The sequence below is a fragment of the Mesocricetus auratus genome, unplaced genomic scaffold (assembly GCF_017639785.1).
Source record: "Mesocricetus auratus isolate SY011 unplaced genomic scaffold, BCM_Maur_2.0 Super-Scaffold_15014, whole genome shotgun sequence".
In the NCBI taxonomy this organism is placed as follows: Eukaryota; Metazoa; Chordata; class Mammalia; order Rodentia; family Cricetidae; genus Mesocricetus; species Mesocricetus auratus.
Window position 1 is genome coordinate 66,624,625 of NW_024429186.1, and position 27,987 is coordinate 66,652,611.

The following is a 27,987-nucleotide window of genomic DNA, read 5'->3' on the forward strand; positions in this document are numbered from 1 at the left end:
AAATGAAGAGCCCTAGCCCTGTTGAAAACTCAAGTGCATGGAAATTAAATCAATATGAGATTTTTAGAACAGCAAAGAAGTGAAACCTGAGTGCATTTCAGGAAAGATACAAAAGAAGTAGATGTCTATTAAAATAGCAATTTCAGGTGGAAGAAATAAGAGCATATCTTTTCTACAATTTGATTGCCTGATGTCCTTCCCTTTGATTTTTCAAGATTAATAACATTAGTGAGAAGGAGGGTTTTTTTTTGTAAAAAATGTGAATTAGGATAGACTTTAAAATAAGTGTATGAGTGAATTTTTCTTCATTATTTGAAATGGACTTGATTTTACAATGGTAACTTCTGGGTTGCTAGGATATATACTCAAATGTCACCTTAGTCAATGAGGCCATCAATAACTAATGCTAAGAATAGCAGGTTTCTCTTAAAGAAAACAAAGGTAAATAAGGATGTTGCAAATCAACCATGAAATAAAACATGTCTAGGTTTTGAGGAGTGAGTATAAAGCGCATGCCTTGATATGGAGATTTTTTTTGGTAATAGCTTAGTAAGAAACACCGCAATGATGCTTTATTCAAGAGCTTTAGCAGTTTATGCCCCCCTCTCTGTGTGTGTGTGTGTTTATGTGTATAAATTGTTTACTTTTGTTCTTGTGGTGCCTAGAGATTGAATCCCAGCCAAGTTCCATGTAAGAACATGATGGAAGGAAGCAAAGTTCAGGGAAAAATATTACTACACATCAAGCAACAATTAGCAAATATTTCTGGTCCAAATAGAGTTTCTAACTGAATTGTTCTTTACTGACTTAAAGAGAAGGCTAATAAAGAGACATCGAGGATACTTATAGTAAACATATGGCCATAGTATTTGCAGCTAATTGAATTTGAAAATAAATAGTAACACATGTTAATTAAATAAGACATGGTGATGTGATTTTTCCATACACATATGCACCATTTACTAATCATGTCTAACTCAATATGTGTATATATGTAAAAAGCAGTAGAGGGAAAAGCACCCATGAATTTAAGAGCTAATAATGGAGTTGCATGGCAGGGACTGAAGGGAGGAAAGGAAAGGCAGGGAATGATTTAACTATATTGTAATGTCAATAAACAAATTATTATGAAAAAGAAGACAAAAGATTTTACTGGAAGGTGAAAAAACTGGAAGTTCCCAGAAGAGATGAAACACTTTACCACACAGACAAGCTTCTTATGCTTAAGAAGTAAACAGCACAGTGGATTTAGGAAGGTCCTGAACCTATTCAAATTAATTATGTTCCTCCTTTCCCGAGATTATGGAAGCCAGATATACTTCCTATAGGTACTTTCAGTCAAACTGAGCTGCATAGAAAAGACAGACCAGATGAGCTGCCTGAAAACACATGAAAAGCAGGTTCATTATTTGTTAAGGTGCCAGAAGTCTGTGCATGATACTCCAACTTTCTTACTTTTGTAAGTTATCCCCTGTGATATTATGCACGTGGAGCTATCACTATCTTTGCTTTGAGTCCTTCTGCTCTTGTAAGTAACCATGACCTGTATCCCTATAAGTAACCCAAGTTGGACTTTAATGTTGGTTTGTCATTAATTATTTTCTGAGATGAGGAAGAGTATCTAACAACAATATTTAAGGAAACAATCTTAATTTTATTGGATCAAGTAATAGTAAATAGTAAATACAGTAACTATTTCATAAATAAGATAGGCACATTCAGCGGGTCTTGATCAGTCCCATGCTGGATTCCCAGGCTGATGCCTGGGATTCAAGAGTTAACCTTTGTCAGGTCAGCTGTTTCTGGGGGTTAAACCAGCCCAGTCTTAATCCCTTTGGTCATCAGTCCCCCCTCTCTGTTACTGGCTCTCTTGAGTTCAGCTCAGTACTTAACCGAGGGAGTCTGCCTCTTCTTCGATCAGCCACTGAATGAAGGTTCTGTTTCCCAGACTCTCTGGCCATGGGATTGTAGGCTGGCCCTCCCCAGATCTATGTCTAAAATCCATATATGAGAGAGTACATGCCATGTTTCTCTTTTTGTGACTGGGTTACCTCACTCAGGATGGTTTCTTCTAGTGTCATCCATTTGCCTGCGAATCTCAGGATTCCATTGTTTTTTCTGGTGAATAGTACTCCATTGTGTAAATGTACCACATTTTCTCTATCCACTCTTCGGTTGAGGGACATCTAGGTTGCTTCCAACTTCTGGCTATTACAAATAATGCTGCTATGAACATATAGGAACAGACATCTTTGTTGTATGAATGGGCATCTTTTGGATATATGCCTAAGAGTGGAGTTGCTGGGTCTTGTGGTAGGTTTATTCCCATTTTTTCTGAGGAATTTCCATACTGATTTCCAAAGTGGCTGAACCAGTTGGCACTCTGTCACCAGCAATGGAGGAGTGTTCCCCTTTCACCATATCCTCTCCAGCATAAATTGTCATTGGTGTTTTTGATTTTAGCCATTCTGACAGGAGTGAGATGGTATCTCAGAGTTGTTTTGATTTGCCTTTCCCTAATGGCTAAGGATGTTGAGCACTTTCTCAAGTGCCTCTCAGCCATTTTAGACTCCTCTATTGAAAATTCTCTATTTAGTTCTGCAGCCTACTTTTTAATTGGATCCTTTGGTGTTTTGGAGACTTGCTTCTTGAGTTCTTTGTAAATTTTGGAGATCAACCCTCTGTCAGATGTGGGATTAGTGAATATTTTTTCCCATTCTGTGGGTTGCCTTTTTCTCTTGCTGACTGTGTCTTTTGCCTTACAGAAGCTTCTCAGTTTCAGGAGGACCCATTTATTAATTGTGGATCTCACTGTCTGTGCTAGTAGTGTTATGTTAAGGGAGCTGTCTCCTGTACCAATTTGTTCAGGGTACCACCCACTTTCTCTTCTAAGAAGTTCAGTGTGGCTGGATTTATTTTGAGGTCTTTGATCCATTTGGACTTAAGTTTTGTGCATGGCGATGAACATGGATCGATCCCCATTCTTCTACATGCCAGCCTCCAGTTATGCCAGCACCATTTGTTGAAGATGCTTTCTTTATTCCATTGTATATTTTTAGCTTCTTTGTCAAATATCAGATGTTCATACGTGTGTGGTTTCATATCCGGGTTTTCAGTTCGATTCCATTGGTCTACCTGTCTATTTTTGTGCCAATACCAAGCCTATAGCTCTATAATAGAGCTTGAGGTCAGGGATGGTGATGCCTCCGGACGTTGCCTTGTTGAACAGGGTGGTTTTGGCTATCCTGGGTCTTTTGTTTTTCCATACAAAATTGATTATTGTTCTTTCAAGGTCTGTGAAGAATTGTGCTGAGATTTTAATGGGGATTGCATTGAATCTGTAGATTGCTTTTGGCAGGATTGCCATTTTTACTACATTGATCCTACCTATCCAAGAGCATGGGAGATCTTTTCAATTTCTGAGGGCTTCTTTAATTACTTTTTTTAAAGATTCAAAGTTCTTGTGATACAGTTCTTTCTCTTGTTTGGTTAGCGTTACCCCAAGGTATTTTATGTTCTTTGTGGCAATTTGAAAGAGTGATGTTTCTCTGATTTCTTTTTCAGCCCTTTTATCATCTGTATATAGTAGGGCTACCAATTTCCTTGAGTTGATCTTGTAGTCTGCCACTTTGCTGAAGGTGTTAATCAGCTGTAAGAGTTCCCTGGTAGAGTTCTTTGGGTCATTGATGTAAACTATCATATCATCTGCAAACAGTGAAAGTTTGACCTCTTCCTTCCCAATTTGTATCCCCTTGATCCCCCTTTGTTGTCATATGGCAATAGCTAGAACTTCAAGTACCATGTTGAAAAGGTATGGAGAGAGTGGACAGCCTTGTTTTGTTCCTGATTTTAGAGGAATTGCATTGAGTTTCTGTTCATTTAGTTTGATGTTGGCTGTTAGTTTACGGTATATAGCTTTTATTGTGTTTAGGTATGTCCCTGTTATCCTAGATCTCTCCAAGACCTTTATCAGGAAGGGGTGTTGGATTTTGTCAAAGGCTTTTTCAGCATCTAGTGAGATGATCATGTGATTTTTGTTTTTCAGCTTATTTATATGGTGGATTACGTTGATGGATTTTCGTATGTTGAACCATCCCTTCATCCCTGTGATGAAACCTACTTGATCGTGGTGAATGAGTGTTTTGATGTATTCTTAGATCCTATTTGCCAGTATTTTATTGAGTATTTTTGCATCAATGTTCATGAGAGATATTGGTCTGAAGTTCTCTTTTTTAGTGTGTCTTTGTGTGGCTTGGGGATCAAGGTTATTGAAGCCTCATAGAAAGAGTTTGGCAAAGACCCTTCTGCTTCTATTGTGTGGAATAATTTGAGAAGAATTGGTTTAAGCTGTTCTTTGAATTTCTGGTAGAATTCTGCACTGAGGCCATCTGGACCTGGACTTTTTTTGGTTGGCAGACTTTCGGTGACTGCTTCTATTTCCATGGGGTTATAGGTTTATTTAAATTGCTTATCTGTTCTTGATTTAGTTTTTGCACGTGATAGCTATCCAGGAAGTTGTCCATTTCCTTTAAAATTTCAAATTTTGTGGAGTACAGGTTTTCAAAGTATGACCTGATTATTCTCTGGATTTCCTTAGAGTCCATTGTTATGTCCCCCTTTTCATTTCTAATTTTGTTAATTTACATATTCACTCTCTGCTGTTTGGTAAGTTTGGACAAAGGTTTGTCTATCTTGTTGATTTTCTCAAAGAACCAACTCTTCATTGCATTGATTCTTTGTATTGTTTTCCTAGTTTCTACTTTATTGATTTCAGCCCTCAATTTGATTATTTCCTGGAGTCTACTCCTCCTGGGGGGAGTTTGCTTCTTTGTGTTCCAGAGCTTTCAGCTGTGCTGTTAATTCTCTACTATAACTCTTCTCCAGTTTCTTCATGTGGGCAATTAGTGCTATGAACATCCCCCATAGCACTGTTTTTAAAGTGTCCCATAGGTTTGGGTATGTTGTGTCTTCATTCTCATTGAATTCGAGGAAGTCTTTAATTTCTTTTTTTATCATTTTTTATTTTAATTTTAAATAGCTTGTTTTACATGTCAATCCCAGTTCCCTCTCCCTCCCCTCCACCCGCACTCCCCTTCCCCCCCCACCCTCCCACCCTATTGCCAAATCCTTCCACATAGGGGATATCTAGAGTCTGTCATTTTACTCTGGGTAGAGTCCAGGCACTCCCCTAAGAGTTCAGGCTGAGAGAGAGCATCCCTCTTTATGCTATAGGCACACGAAGACTGTTTGTATACCAGGGATAGACATTGATCCACAGCTCAGGGCCCCATAGGTTGCCCAGGCCTTCTCACTGACACTCACATTTGGGCAGTCCAGATCAGTCCCATGCTGGCCTCTCCACTGTCGGTCTGGGGTCCAAGAGCTCTCCCCTGTTCATACCAGCTGACTCTGCTGGGTTAGCCAGCCCATTCTTTGCCAATTTGCTCATTACTCCTTTCTCTCTGTCACTGGGTTCCTTGGGTTCAGTTCAGTGATTAATTATGTGTTTGCCTCTGCTTCCATCAGTCACAGGATGAAGGCTCCCGGATGGTTATAGACATCAAGTTCATTATCAGGAATGGGCATTCGAGGTGGTCTCTCCACTATTGCTTAGCTTGCCAATTGGTGTTATCCCTTTAGATCACTCGAGGTCGCTCTGGTGCCTGATCTGTATTCCATCCTATGATTCCCTCTTCCCCTTATTCTACCCCCACCCCCTCAACTTCCTGTTCCCCCATGAGCAACTCTCTTCCTCTTCACCCCCTCTCTTCTTCCCAGGTCCCACATTCCCCCCACCCCTCGCCGTGTTCCCCATCCATTCAGGGGATCTTGTCTTCTCTTGGGTACTATGCATATATGCATAACTTTTAGGTTCTTCCCTGTTTCCCAGACTCTCTATCAGAAAGAGTTTGGCAGTGAGCCTCATGCTTCTATTGTGTGGAATACTTTGAGGAGTATTGGAATTAGCTCTACTTTGAATTTCTGGTAGAATTCTGCACTGAAGCCATCTGGGCCTGGGCTCTTTTTGTTTGGGAGACTTTTGATGACTGCTTCTATTTCATTAGGGGTTATAGGTCTGTTTAGATTGTTTATGTGTTCTTGATTTAGTTTTGGCAAGTGATATCTATCCAGGAAATTGTCCATTTCCTTTAAATGTTCAACTTTTGTGGAGTACAGATTTTCAAAGTATGCCCTGATGATTCTCTTGATTTCCTCAGAGTCTGTTGTTATGTCCCCTTTTTCATCCCTGATTTTGTTAATTAGCATGCTTTCCCTCTGTCTTTTGGTTAGTTTGGACAGAGGTTTATCTATTTTGTTGATTTTCTCAAAGAAACAACTCTTTGTTTCATTGATTCTTCTCAGTGTTTTTCTGGTTTCTAGTTGATTGATTTCAGCCCTCAATTTGATTATTTCCTGGCGTCTGCTCCTCCTAGGGGAGTTTGCTTCTTTTTGTTCTAGAACATTCAGCTGTGCTATTAATTCTCTAGTATGACTGTTCTCCAGTTTTTTTCATGTGGTCACTTACTGCTATAAACTTTCCTCTTATCACTGCTTTCAAAGTGTCCCATAAGTTTGTGTATGTTGTGTCTTCATTCTCATTGAAATCGAGGAAGTCTTTAATTTCTTTTTTTATTTGTTCCCTTACCCAGGGATGGTGAAATTGTGCATTGTTCAATCTCCATGAGTTTGTAGGGTTTCTGCGATTTGTGTTATTGTTGAATTCTAATGTTAATGCATGGTGGTCTGATAAGATGCAGGGGGTTATTCCAATTTTTTTGTATCTGTGGATATTTGCTATGCTTCCTATTATGTGTTCAATTTTAGAGAAGGTTCCATGTGGTGCCGAGAAGAAGGTATATCCCTTTGTATTTGTGTGGAATGTTCTATAGATGTCTGTTAAACCCCGTTGGGTCATAACTTCTATTAGTTCTTTTGTTTCTTTGATAAGTTTCTGTCTGGAGGTCCTGTCTAGCGGTGAGAGTGGAGTGTGGAAGTCTCCTACTATTAGTGTGTGAGATTTTATGTGCATTTTGAGCTTTAGTAATATTTCTTTCACGAATGTAGGTGCCTTTGTATTTGGGGCATAGATGTTTAAAATTGAGACTTCGTCTTGATGTATTTTTCCTTTGATGAATATGAAGTGTCCTTCTTCATCTCTTTTGATTGATTTTAATTTGAAGTCTAATTTGTTAGATATTAGGATTGCTACAACCATTTGTTTTTTGGGACCGTTTGATTGGAAGATCTTTTCCCAACCCTTTACTCTGAGATAATGTCTGTCTTTGATGTTGAGATGTGTTTCTTGTATACAGCAGAAGGAAGGCTTCTGTCTTCGTATCCATTCTGCTAGTCTGTGTCTTTTGTTTTGTTTTGTTTTCTTTTCTTTTTAATTGCTAATTTAATCTTTTTTATTTTTATTTTATTTTCCAGTTTAAATTTAGATAAGAAATGAGGTTGCTTCACAAGTCAGTTCCAGGTCCCTCTGCCATTCCCTCCCCTCCTCCCATGCCCTCTCCCCAACCCCCCCCTGTTATCCCCTCATTCCCCCAGGGAGGGTGAGGCCCTCCATGGGGGTGTCCATAGTCTGTCATTTCATTTATAGGCAAGTTGAGGCCGTTGACATTGAGGGATATTAATGACCATTGATTGGTGATCCTTGTTTGTGCTTGATTTATTGTTAGTGAAGTTATTTTGTGTTGTTTCTCCTCCCTTTTTCTTTCGGTGTTTTGTAAAGTGTGATTATATATTGCCTGTGTCTTTGTGAATATAGGTATCTTCCTTGGCTCTAGGTTTTCCTTCTAGCACTTTCTGTAGAGCTGGATTCATGGATACGTATTGTTTAAATCTGGCTTTGTCATGGAATATTTTGTTTTCTCCATCTATGGTAATTGAGAGCTTTGCTGGATATAGTAGTCTGGGTTGGCATCCTTGTTCCCTTAGCGTTTGTAGGACATCTGTCCAGGATCATCTGGCTTTCATCGTTTCCTTTGAGAAGTCAGGCGTATTTTGGATAGGTCTGCCTTTGTATGTTATTTGGCCTTTTTCTTTAGCTGCTCTTAATATTTTCTCTTTGCTCTGTAGGTTTGATGTTTTGATTATTATATGGTGAGGTGACTTCTTTTTCTGGTCCAGCCTATTAGGTGTTCTGTAAGATTCTTGTGCTTTCATAGGCATATCTTTCTTTAGGTTAGGGAAGTTTTCTTCTGTGATTTTGTTGAATATGTTCTGTACCTTTAAGTTGAATTTCTTCACCTTCTTCTATACCTATTATTCTCAGGTTTGGCTTCTTCACAGTGTCCCATATTTCCTGGATATTTTGTGTTAAGGATTTGTTGGTTTTGAGATTTTCTTTGGTTGACGACTCTATATCCTCTAATGAGTCTTCAACACCTGAGATTCTCTCTTCTATCTATTGTATTCTATTGGTGATACTTGCATCTGTAGTTCCTGATCGTTTACCCAGCTTTTCTATTTCCAGCATCCCTTCATTCTGTATTTTCTTTATCGGTTCTATTTCAGCTTTCAATCCTTCAACTATTTAAGTTGCTTCCTTAATTTTTTTGGTTGTTCTTTCTTGGTGCTCTTTAGATTCTTTGAGAGATTTGTTTATTTCTTGAATTTCTTCCCCCATTTCATGGATTTTTTATTTGTTTTTTCTTCTATTTCTTTAAGGGAATTCCTCGTTTCTTCTTTGAGGGTCTCCATCATCTTCATGAAATAATTTTTAGGTCTGTCTCCTCTTCTTGTCTATGTAGTGCTTTTCGGGTCTTGCTGGTGTTGGATCCCTGGAATCTGGTGGCATCATGTTGGCGTTTCTATTGCTGAGTGATCTCTTATTCTGTCTTCTTCCCATCTCTTCTTTCAGTGGGTGCTGGTGGGGTCTTTCCATCTCCACTGGTCTCCTTCCTTCCTGCAGCTGAAGCTGGGGATGCTGACATGGAGTTTGGGTCCTGGTAGGGCTGATGTCTTTCCTGGAGTTGGTCTCACTGGGGTTGGTGTCTTGGAATTGTGGACTTCTTTGATGTGTGGGCAGGTCTCCTGAAGCTATACTCACTGTGGTTGGGATCTTGGAAGGGCTGTTGTCTTTCCTGAAGCTGGACTCGCTGGGGTTGTAGTCTTGGAAGGGCTGATGTCTTTCCTTAAGCTGGACTCGCTGGGGTTGGGGTCTTGGAGGGGCTGATGTCTTTCCTGTGTGGGCGGGTCTTCTGGATGCCAGAAGTGGCCTGGAAGATCAAGGGGGATGGTTGATGGGCGGGCGGTCCCCGCCAGAGACCCAATCTCACCTGAAGCTGGACTCGCTGGGGTTGGGGTCTTGGAGGGGCTGATGTCCCTTTAATTTCTTCTGTTATTTCTTCTTTGACCCAGGAAAGGTGTAGTTGAGCATTATTCAATTTCCATGAGTTTGTAGATTTTCTGCAATTTGTGTTGTTGTTGAATTCTAATTTATCGCATGGTGGTCTGATAAGATGCATGGAGTTATTCCAATTTTTTTGTAGCTGCTGAGGTTTGATATATTGCCAAGTATGTGGTCGATTTTTGAGAAGGTTCCATGTCGTGGTGAGAAGAAGGTATATTCTTTTTTTATGTGGATGAAATGTTCTATAGATGTCTGTTAATCCCAGTTGGGTCATTACTTCTATTAGACCCTTTGCTTCTTTGTTGAGTTTCTGTCTGGTATTCTTGTCTAGTGGTGAGAGTGTTGTGTTGAAATCTCCCACTATAACTGGGTGCGGCTTTATATGTGATTTAAGTTCTAATAATATTCCTTTTACAAATGTGGATGCCTTTGTATTTGGGGCATAGATGTTCAGGATAGACACTTCATCTTGGCGGATTTCACCTGTGATGAGTATGTAATGACCTCCTTCATCTCTTTTGATTGATTTTATTTTAAAGTCTAGTTTGTTAGATATTAGGATTGCTACCCCTGCTTGTTTCTTGGGTCCATTTGATTGAAAAATTTTTCCCAACCTTTAACTCTCAGGTAATATCTGTCTTTGAGGGTGAGGTGTGTTTCTTGTATGCAGCAGAAGGAAGGGTTCTGTCTTCGAATCCATTCTGCTAGCCTGTGCCTTTTTATGGGTGAGTTAAGGCCATTAATATTGAGGGATATTAATGTTCATTGATTGCTCATCCTTCTTCGATTTGCAATGGTTGTTGTTGGTGGAATTATGTGTGGAATTTCACCCATTTGTTCTTTTGGCTGTTGGTAGAGAGGGATTCTCCAATGCCTATGTTTTTCTGGTTGTAGTTAGCTTCCTTGGGTTGGAGTTTTCCTTCCAAAACTTTCTGTAGGGCTGGGTTAGTCGATACGTTTTGCTTGAACCTAGTTTTGTCATGGAACATCTTGTTTTCTCTGTCTATAGTGATTGATAGCTTTGCCGGGTATAGTAGTCTGGGCAGGCATCCATGGTCTCTTAGTGTTGGTAGAATATCTATCCAGGACCTTCTGGCTTTCAGAGTTCCCATGGAGAAGTCAGGTGTAATTCTGATAGGTTTGCCTTTATATGTTACTTGGTCTTTTTCCTTAGCTGCTCTTAATATTCTTTCTTTATTCTGTATGTTTGGGGTCTTGATTATTATGTGGCAAGGGGACTTTTTTGTGGTCCACTCTATTTGGTGTTCTGTAAGCTTCTTGTACCTTCATTGGCATGTCTTTCTTAATGTTGGGAAAGTTTTCTTCTATGATTTTGTTGAATATGTTTTCTGCCCCTTTGAGGTGGTTTTCTTCTCCTTCTTCTATACCTATTATTCTTAGGTTTGGTCTTTTCATGGTGTCCCATATTTCCTGGATGTTTTGTGTTAAGGTTTTGTTGGACTTAAGGTTTTCTTTGGTTTATGAATCCATTTCTCCTAGTGTATCTTCAACACTTGAGATTGTCTCTTCCATCTCTTCTATTTTGTTGGTAATGCTTGTATTGGTAGTACTTGACTGTTTGCCCAGATTTTCTATTTCCTGCCTTTCTTCAGATTTGTTTTTTTATTGTCTCTATTTCAGTTTTCAATCCTTGCAGTGTTTGCATTGCTTCTTGCAATTTTCGGTTTATCTTTTCATCCATTTGTTGCCTTTTATGAATTTTTTGGTTTGTTCTTTCTTCAATTTCTTGGATTTTTTGATTTGCTTTTTCTTCCATTTCTTACATTTTTTGCTTTTTTTCTTCTTCTATTTCCTGCCTTTTTTGGTTTGTTTCTTCTTCCATTTCTTTCAGTTTTTGCTTTGTTTTTTCTTCCATTTCTTGCATTTTTGCTTCGGTTCTTCATCCATTTCCTGTCTTTTTTGGTTGTGTTTTTTCTTCCAATTCTTGAATTTTGTGTTTTTTTTCTTCCATTTCTTGCACATTTTGGTTTGTTTTTTCTTCCATATCCTCTTTTAGGGCCTCTATCATTTTCATTAAAGTGGTTTTAAGGTCATTCTCTTCTGCTTCCTTTGCATTGGAATGTTGGAGTCTTGTTGGTGTGGAGTCTCTAGAATGTGGTGATGTCATTTTTGTTTTTTTGTTGCTGAGTGTGTTTTTGTATTTTCTCTTTCCTATCTCTTCTTATAGTGTGTGAAGAAAGATCCCCTTACTGGTCTGGTGGTTAGGGGACCACAGTTCCCTTTTGGTCGGTGGTAGCAAGTCCAATAATCTGGCGGTTCTTCTATTCCTTGTCCTCGTTCTGGTCCCGTGGGTGGAGAAGAAGGACAGGAATCTGGGGTGCTTAGCCTCCCACCTGGTCCCCTGGACCCTTTTCTGGATCCTGTTGTACCTGGTCCTGTGGCCAGAACAGCTGCTCCCCTGGTCTCCCTGGTTCCTTGGTTTCCTGTTCTCATTGGTGGAAGAGAAGTCCTGGAGTCTGGGGTGTTTGGCTCCTGCTGGGATTGGAAGCTCTTTGCAGTTTCCAGGTAATCCCCAGGCACTGGAACACAGGCCCAGAAGCCTGGCCTGTTGTATCTGATGCTGCCGTGGAACAGCTACCCTTCAAGTAATTTCAGCTTGCTTTGAATATAAATTTGAAGTTTAATTTTAGCTAATTAATATTTATTTTTATTACACAATTATTCTCACTTGAGTCGGTAATAAAATTGCATGTAGTTTCATCTCAAACTCTCAGTTAAGTGAAATTAAATCATAAGGATTGAAGTATTCTGTTAAAAAGTGCTCTTAAAATCCATATATTAGTGATTACATACTATGTTTGTCTTTTTGTGTCTTAGCCTACAATCGCAATGCCAGTGAGTCTGGGAAACAGGGAGTTTTCCAAGAGAGATGAATAATACCCCAGAGAAATAGAATGAGGCAAGATCTCCTGAGCAGATTGGAAATATTTGGGGAGGGGTGAGGGAGCCATGAAAAAGAGAGGGGGACAAGAGGAGGGGAGAAGAAGACATGGGGGAGCAGGAAGGTTGAGTTGAGGTAAGAATAGAGGAGAGCAGATGAGAGATTCCATAATAGATTGAGTCATTATAGGCTTGAGGAGAGAGCTGACACTAGTGAGATCTCCAGAGATTACAAGGATAACACCAACTGGCAAACTAAACATTAATAGCCCCTTCTTGATGGTAAGGTTGATGACTACCTTATATGCCATCCTAGAACCTTCATCCAGTGACTGATGGAAGCAGAGACAGATACCCACAGCTAAACAGAACTGAACTCCTGGAACCTAGTGACAGAGATGGAGGATTGATGAGCAAAGGGATCAAGACCATGATGGTGAAACACACAAAGACACCTAACTGGATAAGGGGGAGCTCTTGAATCCCACACTGATGTCTGAGAGTCCAACAGGGGACTGATCCAGACTCCATGAATGTAGTCTCAGTGAGGAGGCTACAGAAATCATTGGGGCCTTGGGTAGTAGATCAGTGTTTACCATGGTTTATGAATGATCTTTGAGAGCCCATTCCAAATAGAGGGGTGCTCTCTCAGCCTGGACACATGGGGAATGGCCTAGCTCCTGCCCTGGATGAAATGACAGACTTTAGAGATCCCCCAAGGAGAGCCTTACCCTCCCTGGGGAATTATGTGGGGATTGAGTGGGGATGGGGGACTGGTGGTGGGACAAGGGAGGAGGGGTGGGAGAGGGAGCTGGGATTGACATGTGAAGCATTCATTTTTCTAATTTAAATAAAACCATTATAAAAAAGTGGACTCTAAAAAAGTGTTCTTAATCATAAACCTTAATATCAGAAATAAAACTAACCCTAGAGGTGGAATTTCTAGGCTATCACAAGAAAAATTCCAGTAACTAATGTCAAAAATTAATATAACACTGTCTTATTCATCTCCTCATTCTATCCCATGTCCATTACTTGTGTCTGTTCCCAATACTGAGAAACAGTTTATGTTCAGAATCTCCAGTGACCACACTTGGCAGGAAATCAGGTACATGTAATTTTCCTGCCCTCCATTATGATCTCTCTATTCAAACCTTACTGGTAACAATATGAGTACAGGAGCTCCTTCTCCTACCTCAACTCTTTTCGCTGGAGACTCTAAACTCTTGGTTCAGACACTGGCTCCTCCTAAGTCTTTCATCTTTGTATTTCCAGATTATTCTTTGTCTTACTAGATACTTCTTTCAGGATAACCTCTTCCTATCATACTTCCAACTCCCTGTGGAACCCCTCTAGGTGTGAAAACGATACCCTTAGTTCTTTCCTAAAACCTCTCTCAGCCTTTTCTCCTAGTCCACTTCTATTCTGCTCTGTCACCTCCCATGACCTAGAGAAGCATTCACTATACATTCCTTGGTTTCAGAGAAGGCAAGAGAAACCAAGGAATGAATGAAACATGCAAGAAACAAAGACAAGAACAAATATCAACATCTAGAATCACAATCATCCCCACTCCAGATCCTTAAACACCAGTGCAAAAATGTAATCATTAAAAACAAGACACCATGTCCCTTAAGAGACCAGTAACTCTATTATAGTAGGCCCAAAACCATTTGATAGAGCTGAAGCACAAAGACTTCAGGACAGGGAAATCAAAATAGCAATTATGATTATGCTCAAGGATCTTAAGGTTATGAATATGCTCAAGGACCTTAAGAGTGTATGAATAAATCCCTTAATGAAGTCTTTGAAACACAAATGGTGAGATGAAATAATGAAAAAAGTTCAAGACATAAAAGTACAAGAATCATTAAAGAAAGTCCAATCTGAAATAAAAGAGGAAATTAAAAATTTGTAAAGTCAATTCCTGCCAGGAGAGCAACCAGATTGACTACAGATCCTCATCTCTCTTTCTGCTTCTCCAAATCTAACCCCCCTAGTCTCATCCTTAGCTCTGAAGCAGAACACCAGTGTGGTCTCACTTTCCTCTCCGACACCATCCAAAATGCTTTACACAGATTTTCTCCTTCAATGATTCTTCCTCCAACTATCCCATTATCCCACTCTCTAACACCAGCAGAGAACACACCAGATGATTAAGCCAGGGAAGAAGGTAAGCTAACAGAAGACCTTCATCGCTCTCTTCTGGTTCAAATCCCCAAGTCTCTTCCTTAGCACTGTAATGAAAGACCTGCTGCAGGCCCTGCATACCTACAGTATTGTGAACCCCATAGACCTTATAACAATCTCACTACCACATGCTTCCTTCTAGCCTCTAACTCCAGCAGGTACTTCCTGCTAACCTACAGATCCATCTTACCAAATAAGCAGGTAGTCTGACCTTCACCTCCCCCTCTGTTTCTCCAGATCCCTTACTCTGCAGAAGAATACCTATCACAGCAGCCTCCAATTCAATCTCTACTGGATCCCACATATCTTTCCCTGCTAAACTCCTTCCTTTCCTCCATTTTCTGGTTTCACCCAATGGACAGGTCATCCAGACAAAAACTAAACAGAACTTGTGGACATACCTGATGTTATAAACCAAGTGGACCTAACAGATATTTATAGAATATTTCACCAAAACAAGTGAATACACTTTCTTGGAGCATATCAGGAAACTTTCTCCAAAACTGACAACATACTCAGACACAAAGGAAGTCTAGATGTATACAAGAACATGGAATAACACCCTACATTCTATCTGACCATTGTGAATTAAGTCTGGATGCCACCACCAACAGACTATTTACACACTCATGGAAATTGAAAAACTTTCTATTGAATTAGATAAATAGGTAAAGACAGAAATTAAAAATAGATATTAAAGAATTTCTAAGATTGAATTGAAATGAATGTACAACATATCCAAATGTAAGGAATACAATGAAGGCAGTTCTAAGATGCACATTTTTAGTACTAATTGCCCACATAAAATATTTGGAGAAATCTCATATGATCAAATTAATAGCACATCCAAAATCCCTAGAACAAAGAAGAAATCACATCCACAAGTACTATATGCAAGAATAATCAAATTCTATGCTGAAATAAATATAGAAACACCATCAACAACAAAAAACAATTTTTATTTTACACCCATCAGAATACCTACAACCAACAAAACCAATGACAGCACATGCTGGTGAGGACGGGCAGTAAAAGGGGCATTCATACATTTTTGGCTGAAGTGCAAACTCATAGAGTCAGTATGAAAATATGCATGTAAATTCCTCAGAAATAAAGGAATAAGTCTACCTCAATATTTAGTTATGTCACTATTGCCATACACCCAATGCATGCTCCATCCTACCACAGAGACATTTGCTCAATGACATTCACTGCTTTTCTCTTCATAATAGCCAGAAATTGGAAACAAGCTATATGTCCCTCAACAGAAGAATGGCTAAAGAAAATTTGGTACATTTATGTAATAGAGTATTATTCAACTCTTTAAAAACTGACATCATGAAAATTGCATAAGAAATGATAGGACTAGAAATATCATCCTAAGTAAGTTCTCCCACTGTCAGAAAGACTAATATGATATGCATTTGCTTATATGTAGATATTAGCTGTGAAATCATTGACATGCCTGCTGCAATCCTTAGAACCACAGAATTAAGGTACAGAATAAGTGACTAAAAGGGACAGATAGGCCTTGTTAGGGAAAGGAAATAGAATAGACAACCATGGATGGAGATGTGGGGCTGGAATTGGAATATAAAATGGGCATGTGAGGTGAGAGAAGGTTTGAGAAACAATATGCTGAGAGGCAGCTAAAATTATTGGGCATTTTAGGGGTAGTATGCAACTTATACAGTAGAAAATTCCTAACATAAATGAAGATAACCTAACAAAACTGCAAAATAATGGGGTCAGTAATGTCCCAACTGGTTACCTCCTGTCTCCTAACAAAGTTTATGCTACTGGAATCAGGATACATGTAGTTGAATTGTTGACTACAGAAGTCCAATGAAAATCCCCAAATATTGTAAAGGGTGATGTTTCTCTGATTTCTTTCTCAGTCACTTCATCATCTGTATATAATAGGGCCACTGATTTTTTTGAGTTTATCTTGTATCCTGTCACATTGCTGAAGGTGTTTATCAGCTTTAGGAGTTCCCTTGTGGAGTTTTTCGGGTCACTTATGTAAACTATCATATCATCTGCAATAATGAAAGTTTGACTTCTTTCCTATTTGTATCCCCTTTATCTCATTTTGTGTCTTATTGCTGTAGCTAGAACTTCAAGAACAATATTGAAGAGATATGGAGAGAGTGGACAGCCTTGTCTTGTTCCTGTTTTTAGAGGAATTGCGTTGAGTTTCTCTCCATTTAGTTTGATGTTAGCTGTTGATTTACTGTTTATTGCTTTTATTATATTCAGGTATGTTCCTGTTATCCCTGATCTCTCTAGGACCTTTATCATGAAGGGGTGCTGGATTTTGTCAAAGGCTTTTTCAGCATCTAGTGAGATGATCATGCAGTTTTTTACTTTGCAGTTTGTTTATATGGTGAATTATATTGATAGATTTTCTGATGTTGAACCATCCCTGCATTGCTGGGATGAAGCCTACTTGATCATGGTGGATGAGTTTTCTGATGTGTTCTTGAATCCGGTTTGCTAGTATATTATTGAGTATTTTTGCATCGATGTTCATGAGGGAAATTGGTCTATAGTTCTCTTTCTTACTGGTGTCTTTGTGTGGCTTGGGTATCAAGGTAATTGTAGCCTCATAAAAAGAGTTTGGCAGTGAGCCTCCTGTTTCTTTTGTGTGGAATACTTTGAGGAGTTTTGGAATTAGCTCTTCTTTGAATTTCTGGTAGAATTCTGCACTGAAGCCATCTGGGCATGGGCTTTTGTTGTTTGGGAGACTTTTGAAGACTGCTTCTATTTCATTAGGGATAGCCATAAACAGCATCAAATATCTGGGGATAATGTTAACCAAGGAAGTGAAAGACATGTATATCAAGAACTTTGAGTCTTTAAAGAAAGAAATCAAAGAGGATACCAGAAAATGGAAAGATCTCCCATGCTCTTGGGTTGGTAGGATCAACAAAATAAAAATGGCAATCTTGCCAAAATCAGTTTACAGATTCAATGCAATCCCTATCAAAATACCATCGCAATTCTTCAAGGACATGGAAAGAACAATAATCAACTTTATATGGAAAATCAAAAGGCCCAGGATAGCCAAAACAACCCTATACAATAAAGCAATTTCAGGAGGTATCACCATACCTGACTTCAAGCTCTATTATAGAGCTATAATCCTGAAGACAGCTTGGTATTGGCACAAAAATAGGCAGGCAAACCAATGGAACTGAATTGAAAACCCTAATTTTAACCCACACACCTATGAACATTTGATTTTTGACAAAGAAGCTAAAACTATACAATGGAAAAAAGAAATCATCTTCAACAAATGGTGCTGGCATAACTGGGTACTGGTATGCAGAAGACTGCAGATAGATCCATGTTTATCACCTTGTACAAAACTTACATCCAAATGGATCCAAAATTTCAACATAAAACCAGCCACAATGAAAATTTTAGAAGAGAAAGTGGGATATACTCTTCAACGAGTTGGTACAAGAGACCACTTCCTGAACATAACACCAGTGGAACAAACACTGAGATCAAAAGTTAACAAATGGGACCTCATGAAACTAAGAGGCTTCTGTAAGGCAAAGGACACAGTCAACAAGACAAAAAGGCAGTCCACAGAATGGGAAAAGATATTCAGTAACCCCACATCTGACAGAGGGCTGATCTCCAAAATTTACAAAGAACTCAAGAAGCAAGGCTCCAAAACACCAAAGGATCCAATTAAAAGCTGGGACCATGAGCAGTAGATCAGTGTTTATCCCTGGCATACAAACAGACTTCGTGTGTCCATAGCACAAAGAGGGATGCTCTCTTAGCCTGGACTCTTAGGGCAGTGCCTGGACAGTACCTTGAGTGAAATGACAGACTCTAGATATCCCCTATGAGGAAGGTATTGGCAATAGGTTGGGAAGCTGGGAGGTATAGGGGGTGCGGGAGGAGGTGAGAGAGGGGGAACTGGGATTGACATGTAAAACAAGCTATTTACAATTAAAAGAAAAAAAAGAAAAAAAAATTCCCAAATAACCCAGGCTGTTGCCAAGACCATAGGTTGCTCTCGCAAACTGACATTATGGCTCCATTGCTGCAGACAGCACCTCTACAACTTATTGAACATAGAAACTGGTGCTTCCATAGAGCCATCATCACCCCTATATCCCAACATTTTTAGTGCTGGAATGTTCTTTGGAGGTTATCAAAAGAGCATTGTAAACACAAAGCCAGACACAAACTTTTTATCTACATTATGTATTAACTGCAAGATAGGCTAGGGTGATAATGACACAATGCTCATGGAAGTAAGCAATCAATAACTGATCACACTTGAGGCCTACTCTGTAAAATGAACTCATGCCAGACACTGTTTGGATGAACAAGCATCTGATACTAGATAGCCAGGCATTCAAAACAAAGCCAAATAGTACTGGTCTAAAATAAGAAAAAAGAAAATAAATACAGTGATAAATGACTCCTGATATTCTGCTATATTGATATCAGTGTTTATTCAACAATCATCAGTGATGCCTCCTCCTGCAGCAGATGGGAACAAATGCAGAGACCCACAGCCAGACATTATTCAGAGAGTGAGAAACTTGAAAAGCTGAGATTTAAATGAAATGTCTCCAACAAATGTCTCCCCTAAGACGTTATGGAACCTTATGGGAGAGGAGGCAAAGAGAATGTAAGAGCAAGAGGTGAGGGAGGACAGCAAGAAAATAAGTTCCTCTAAATCAACATGAAAAAGGCTTGTAATAAATAATGCACAAACTGAGACAGAAAGCCCAGGGCCTCCATGACATTAACTTACTAGGTTTTTTTTGTGTGTGTGCATGTGTATTATGGATTCCAGTTTAGGGTTTTTTTTTTTTTAGAGAACCTTTATTTTTATTTTTTTTTTATTTTATTTTCCAGTTTAAATTTAGATAAGAAACAAGGTTGCTTCACAAGTCAGTTCCAGGTCCCTCTCCCGTTCCCTCCCTTCCTCCCGTGCCCTCCCCCCCCCCCGTTATTCCCTCATTTCTCCAGGGAGGGTGAGGCCCTCCATGGGGGTGTGCATAGTGTGTCATTTCATATAGGGCAGGGCCTAGACCCTTCCCCAAGAGTTCAGGGTGAGAGTGCAACTCACATTGTTCTATGGGAGTCCAAAGTCCTTGTGTATACTTGGGATGGGTACTGATTTGCTGCCCAAGGCTCAGTAGATTCCCTAGGCCTCTTCACTGACACCCAGATTGAGGGGGTCTTGATCAGTCCCATGCTGGATTCCCAGGCTGATGCCTGGGATTCAAGAGTTAACCTTTGTCTGGTCAGCTGTTTCTGGGGGTTAAACCAGCCCAGTCTTAATCCCTTTGATCATCAGTCCTCCCTCTCTGTTACTGGCTTTCTTGAGTTCAGCTCAGTACTTAACCAAGGGAGTCTGCCTCTTCTTCGATCAGCCACTAAATAAAGTTTCTGTTTCCCAGACTCTCTGGCCATAGGATTGTAGGCTGGCACTCCCCAGATCTATGTCTAAAATCCATATATGAGAGAGTACATGCCATGTTTCTCTTTTTGTGACTGGGTTACCTCACTCAGGATGGTTTCTTCTAGTGTCATCCATTTGCCTGCGAATCTCATGATTCCATTATTTTTTTCTGCTGAATAGTACTCCATTGTGTAGATGTACTACATTTTCTCTATCCACTCTTCAGGTGAGGGACATCTAGGTTGCTTCCACGTTCTGGCAATTACAAATAAAGCTGCTATGAACATAGTGGAACAGACATCTTTGTTGTATGAATGGGCATCTTTTGGATATATGCCTAAGAGTGGAGTTGCTGGGTCTTGTGGTAGGTTTATTCCCATTTTTCTGAGGAATCTCCACACTACCAGGGAACTCTTACAGCTGATTAACACCTTCAGCAAAGTGGCAGGCTACAAGATCAACTCAAGAAAATCAGTAGCCCTACTATATACAGATGATAAAAGGGCTGAAAGAGAAATCAGAGAAACATCACCCTTTACAATTGCCACAAACAACATAAAATACCTTGGGGTAACGCTAACCAAACAAGTGAAAGACCTGTATCGTAAGAACTTTGAATCTTTAAAGAAAGAAATTAAAGAAGCCCTCAGAAAATGGAAAGATCTCCCATGCTCTTGGATAGGTAGGATCAATGTAGTAAAAATGGCAATCCTGCCAAAAGCAATCTACAGATTCAATGCAATCCCCATTAAAATCTCAGCACAATTCTTCACAGACCTTGAAAGAACAATAATCAATTTTGTATGGAAAAACAAAAGACCCAGGATAGCCAAAACAACCCTGTTCAACAAGGCAACGTCCAGAGGCATCACCATCCCTGACCTCAAGCTCTATTATAGTGCTATAGTCCTGAAAACAGCTTGGTATTGGCACAAACATAGACAGGTAGACCAATGGAATCGAATTGAAAATCCGGGTATTAACCCACACACGTACGAACATCTGATCCTTGACAAAGAAGCTAAAAATATACAATGGAATAAAGAAAGCATCTTCAACAAATGGTGCTGGCATAATTGGAGACTGGCATGTAGAAGAATGCAGATCGATCCATGTCTATCGCCATGCACAAAACTTAAGTCCAAATGGATCAAAGACCTCAACATAAATCCAGCCACACTGAACCTCTTAGAAGAGAAAGTGGGTGATACCCTTGAACGAATTGGTACAGGAGACAGCTTCCTGAACATAACACCAGTAGCACAGGCAGTAAGATCAACAATTAATAAATGGGACCTACTGAAACTGAGAAGCTTCTGTAAGGCAAAGGACACAGTCAGCAAGACAAAAAGGCAGCCCATAGAATGGGAAAAAATATTCACTAATCCCACATCTGACAGAGGGTTGATCTCCAAAATTTACAAAGAACTCAAGAAGCAAGTCTCCAAAACAGCAAAGGACCCTATTAAAAAGTGAGCTGCAGAACTAAATAGAGAGTTTTCAATAGAGGAGTCTAAAATGGCTGAGAGGCACTTGAGAAAGTGCTCAACATCCTTAGCCATCTGGGAAATGCAAATCAAAACAACTCTCAGATACCATCTCACCCCTGTCAGAATGGCTAAAATCAAAAACACCAATGACAATTTATGCTGGAGAGGATGTGGTGAAAGGGGGGACACTCCTCCATTGCTGGTGGGAGTGCCAACTGGTTCAGCCACTTTGGAAATCAGTGTGGAGATTCCCCAGTTTAGGGTTTTAATGGGATTTCTGAGTGTGTGAATGAGTGGATCTCCAAGTATTGCCTATTCTCCTTCTATTGGTTTGTCTTATTCAACATTGACATAATAGCTTTTATTTTATCTTGTCATAATCTCTTTTGTTATATTTAAAAAAAAGGAAATCTAACCCTTATCACTAGAGCAGCCATTCTCAACCTGTGGGTTGTAACTTCTTTGCCTGTTGAATAACTCTTTCACAGGGGTTGCATCAGATATCCAGCATATCAGATATTACATTGCAATTCATAACAATAGCAAAACTACAGTCATGATATAACAACAAACATAATTGCATAGAGTCACTGCAACATGAGGAACTGTACTAAAGCATCACATCATTAGGACGGGTGAGAATCATTGCACTAAGGTGAAGGTTAACAGCTGAAATATCATTTCTACCTGTTTAAAGATGGAAAATCAGTTTGTAATGAGACTGAGTTCATCAATAACTTCAGTGCAGGTCTCATGTTCAGGAGCACTTGGCCAACAAATAATGGATTCAACAGCTTTGTGTGTGTGTGTTTGTGTGTGTGTGTGTGTGTGTGTGTGTGTGTGTGAGAGTGTGTTGCTTGGTTACAATTTGGTGTTTTGTTTGGGTTTTCTCTTTGGGTGGTGTTTCCTTTTGGGTGATATTTTCTAGGTTTTAAGTACTTTGCTTTTTCATTGGGTTTTTGGTTAGTTTTTTGAAGAAGAAGTTAAAGTTTTGGGGTTTGGGATGAGAGGATTTAGAGTACTTGGGGGAGAAGATGAATATGATCAAAATATATTTATATTAAAATTTTTTAATTAAAATAATTTAAATTTGAGAGTGATCCAGGGTGGGCAGTGGGTGGGAGTTACTGGAGGAAGGGATGAAAGGATGGAAATACTGTAATTAAAAATAAAAGAAATTGGCCAGAAAAATGTGGCTCAGTGTTTAAGAGAATGTGTTGTTTTTCCAGAGTACCTGAGTTTAGCTTACAGCATCCATATCAGATGCCTACAACTGTAGGACCAGGTGATTCCACATCTTTTGCCTCTGCATTCATCTGCATCATGTGGTCCTACACATATGCTGTTAACATGATAACATTTTGCATTCAGAACTTTATTTATAGATGACACTCTCTGTACTAGCATAGAAGAAGGTACCACTCATATTAATCAAGTTAGATTTGTATATTCAACATCTTTTGCCATAAGTATTCATTGTGAGATTCTGAAAATTTTACTGAGTCTTTTGTGATACCAAATTTATGTGAGTGTAGTAGTGCAAACATATTTGTGAAACAATACTCAAATCTGCTCCATCTGGGTCCACATTAGAAACGGAGAACCCAGTGCTTATGTGGGCAACTGAGAATGATGCAGGTTTTGAAAATGATAAGAATACATGAAAAGAAAACCTATCAAAATTTCAAACCCAAATAATTGCAAGGAACATGGAAACTACTAAACTTTCTAGGCAAATGCCATTCATATACACTAAAATTCCACTTTATAGAATATAATTTGTAAAGAACCAGAGTCTTAGATGGCACCTAGAGCCTATCCTTTATTGTACTTTCCTTTTCTAAGTGGTTCAAAATTGTTGCTCAAGCACTGATTCTTAGTGAATTTGCACATTCAATTAGTGTTCCAAACCAGTTTGATCTCACACAAATAGATAACCAATGCAGATCAAATTAAACTATTTTAAATAGAGTTTTTGTCTGGCCAGTTACAGACAATGAACTCACAAATAGAAAATATGAAAATAACTTGCATTGATGCTTATGACTTCAAAGGAAGAATATGTCACTTGATAAAGAATGTGCCCTTCCCTTGTAAGCTTAGAGACAATTTGCCTGAAAGTAAGCAAATGGGGTCTCGACCATAAACAAGAAGGTAACCTGTCCCTGCCACAAAAGACAATAAAATTGATTTCTCTAGGCAAGAGCTCAGACTCATTGACACAATGATTTCAGGCTTGTAATATTATAAGGAGAGAGCATGGTTTTGTTGAGCTTGACTTCTAACCCACATATCCTTGAGCTAATAAATCAGGCTATTATTTTCCTCTAATTTTTTTTACATACTAATAAAATTATCAACTAATAGAAGAATCAAACACATATATTTCACTATTTTAAGACAAGGTATAAAATATTTTCAAGAGGTAAACCGGGGCCCATTTCTGGGCCACCACTGTGGCTCCCATCCCAGCTGCAGGAGCCAATGGACCCCAGCATCCTAGTCTCCTGCTTGGCTCATGAGACTAAATCAACCAGGGCCTGTATCCAGGCTGTTTTCCTATGCCTGAGATCTAGCAATGGGGCTTCCATCCACCCTAGCAGGATACAAGGCACCCCAGCATCCTAGTCCATTTCTCCAACTACTAGACCAGGCAGAGGAGAGCTAGCAGAGCATTGGACTTGCCTACACCCAGCTGAAGGGAACTCTGACACTGTACCCAGATGGAGAGGAAGAAGTTCCTTCTGCATCCACTGGAAGAAGGAATGTGAAGGAGACAATATAAAAACAATCAGAAACAGAAAAACCAATATGACACTGCCAGAGTTTAGAGACCCTACACCAACAAGACCTGAACATCCCAAAGCAAATGAAGCAGAAGATAATGACAATAAATACAACTTCATGAAAATGATAGAGTCCCTCAAAGAGGATATGAGAAAAGCCCTTAAAGAGATGGAAGAAAAAACAATCTAAAAATTGCAAGAAATGGAGGAAAAGTCAAAGCAATATTTGTAAGAAACAATTCAAACTGTACAAGGGCTGAAATCTGATATGGAAATGATAAAAACACTGCCTCTGAAGAAATGCTGGAAAGAAAAAAGCTTGGCAAACAGTCAGGTACTCAGATGCAAGTATAACTAGCAGAATACAGAAGTTAGAAGAAAGAATCTCAGGCACTGAAGATACACCAGGAGAATTAGATTCATAGACCAAAGAAAATTTTAAGTCCAACAAATCCCTAACACAAAATATCCAGGAAATATGGGACACACTTAAAAGACCAAACTTAAGGATAATAGGTATAGAAGAAGGGGAAGAAACCCACCTCAAAGAGGCAAAAAAACATATTCAACAAAATCATGAAGAAAACTTTCCCAACCTAAAGAAAGTCATGCAAGGTGAAAGGTGCAAGAAGCTTACAAAACTCCAAATAGAGCAGACCACAAAAAGTCCCCTCAATATGTAATAAACAGCATACAGAATAAAGAAAGAACATCAAGAGCAGCTAAGGAAAAAGGTCAAGTAACTTATGAAGTGGTCAAACATTCACTATTTGCAGATGATATGATAGTTTAATTAAATGACCCAAAGAACACTACCAGGGAACTTTTAAAGCTGATTAACACCTTCAGCAATGTGGCAGGCTACAACATCAACTCAAGACAATTAGTAGCTCTACTATATACAGATGATAGATGATAAAAGGGATGAGAAAGAAATCAGAGAAACATCATCCTTTACAATAGTCACTAAAAACATAAAATACGTTGGGGTAATGCTAAACAATGAAAGACCAGTATCACAAGAACTTTGAGTGTTTAACGAAAGAAATTAAAGAAGCCCTCATAAACTGGAAAGATCTCCCATGCTCTTTGATAGGTAGGATCAATGTAGTAAAAATGGCAATCCTGCCAAAAGCAATCTACAGATTCAATGCAATCCCCATTAATACACCAGCATAATTCTTCAAAGACCTTGAAAGAACAATAACCAATTTTGTATGGAAAAACAAAAAATCCAGGAGAGGCAAAACAACCTTACTCAACAACGCAACATCTGGAGGTATCACCATCCTGGACTTCAAGCTCTATTATAGAGCTGTAGTCCTGAAAACAACTGGTATTGGCACAAACATAGACAGGTAGACCAATGGAATTGAATTGAACACCCTGATATTCACCCATACATGTATAAACATCTGATCTTCGACAAAGTTAAAAATATACAATATGGAAAAAAGAAAGCATCTTTAATAAAGGTGCTGGCATAACTGGATGCTGGCATGTAGTAGAATGTGGATAGACTCATGTCTATTGCCACACACAAAACTTAAGTCCAAATGGATTAAAGACCTCAACATAAATCCAGCCACACTGAACCTCTTAGAAGAGAAAGTGGGTGGTACCCTTGAACAAATTGGTACAGTAGACAGCTTCCTGAACATGACACCAGTAGCACAGACAGTGAGATCAACAATTAATAAATGGGACCTCCTAAAACTGAGAAGCTTCTGTAAGGCAAAGGACATAATCAGCAGGACCAAAAGGCAGCCCACAGAATGGGAAAAATATTCACTAACCCCACATCTGACAGAAGGTTGATCTCCAAAATTTGCAAAGAACACAAGAGGCAAGTCTCCAAAACACCAAAGCATCCAATTAAAAAATGGGGTGCAGAACTAAATAGAGAACTCTCAATAGTGGAGTCTAAAATGGCTGAGAGGCACTTGAGAAAGTGCCCAACATCTGGAAAACGCGAATCAAAACAACTCTGAGATAACATCTTACTCCTGTCAAAATGGCTAAAATCAAATACACCAATGAAAATTTATGCTGGAGAGGTTTTGGAAGGACTCCTCCACTGCTGGTAGGAGTGTCAACTTGTATACCCACTGTGGAAATCAATATGGAGATTCCTCAGAAAAATGGGAATAAACCTACCACAAGACCCAACAATTCCACTCTTAGGCATATATCCAAAAGATGTCCATTCGCACAAGGATGTCTGTTCCATTATATTCATAGCAGCATTATTGGTAATAGCCAGAACTTGGAAGCAACCTAGTTGCCCTTCAACTGAAGAGTGGATAGAGAAAATGTGGTACATTTACACAATGGAGTACTTACTATTGAGCGGGAGAAAAACAATGGAATCCTGAGATTTGCAGGCAAAGGATGACACTAGAAGAAACCATCCTCAGTCAGGTAAGCCAGTCACAAAAATAGAAACATGGCAGGTACTCTCACATTTATGGATTTTAGACATAGTTCTAGGGAGTCCCAGCCTATAATCCCATGGCCAGAGAGTCTGGGAAACAGAACCTTCATCCAATGTTTGATGGAAGCAGAGGCAGACACCCACAGCTAAACACTGAGCTGAACTCAAGGAACCCAGTGACAGAGAGGGAGGACTGATGAGCAAAGGGGTTAAGACTAGGTTGTTTTAACCCCCAGAAACAGCTGACCTGACAAGGATTATCTCTTGAATCCCAGACTGATGGTTGGGAATCCAGCATGGGACTGAGCAAGACCCCCTGAACATGGGTGTCAGTGAGGATGCCTAGGTAATCTATTGAGCCTTGTGTAGTGGATCAGTATTTATCCCTGGCATACAAATGGACTTTGGACTCCCATCCAACAATGACAGATGCACTCTCATCCTGGACTCTTGGGGGAGGTTCTAGGCCCTTTCCTGGATGAAATGACAAAGTATGGACACCCCCATGGAGACCTCACCCTCACTGGGTAATTGAGGGGATATTTGGTTGGTGGGAGGGTGTGGGTGTATGGGAGGGAAAGGGAGAGGGACCTGGAAATGACATGTGAAACAATCTTGTTTCTAATTTAAATTAAAAAATTAAATATAAAAATAAACAAATAATAAATCACAGGACTTCAAAAGGGAGTCATGAAAAATTAGTTCATCAGCCCTAAGATAAATGATAAATAGTTGTTTTATTAGGAAAGAAATTACACAGATAAGAGTACATAGCCACTGTGGCCTTCCTGTTCCAGAAGATGCAGTCTCTGCCCTTCTGATGCTCTCTGTGGCCCAAGAGAGCACTAGGCCACCACTGTTCTATCTCAAAAGTGTGACATCTGTACCTGAAACTATGCCCAAAGGTTGTGGCCATTATTACAAGTTCACTGGCAAGGCAAGATGTCACTACAAATGACACCAGAAAGTGGAATGGAGTTAAGCTAAATCCCCTGTTCAGAGATGAACAGATTACAAAATGGAATAAAGGGAGCAGAGACCTCAGGAGATGTGTTACGTGCATTTAATCCCAGTACTCTGGAGGCAGAGTCAGACAGATCTGTATCAGTTCAAGGCCATCATGGTCTACAAAGCAATTTTCAGGACAGCCAGTCTTAAATAGAGAAAGCTGGTGAAAATGTAATCAACAAGGAGGCATATTCCCAGCCCCAGCAAGTAACAAAATTTGGTAGCATTGCTCATGTGTCTCTGGCTTTAGATTTAAGTATAGAAGAAAGAATTTAGAATCCTGTGTTTCTCGTTAGCTGGGGCTGAAAAAGCAACTGTGATTAACAAGATTCCAGAACTACTGAAGCAAAATGTTGCTTTGCTGGGATACTTGATGCTGG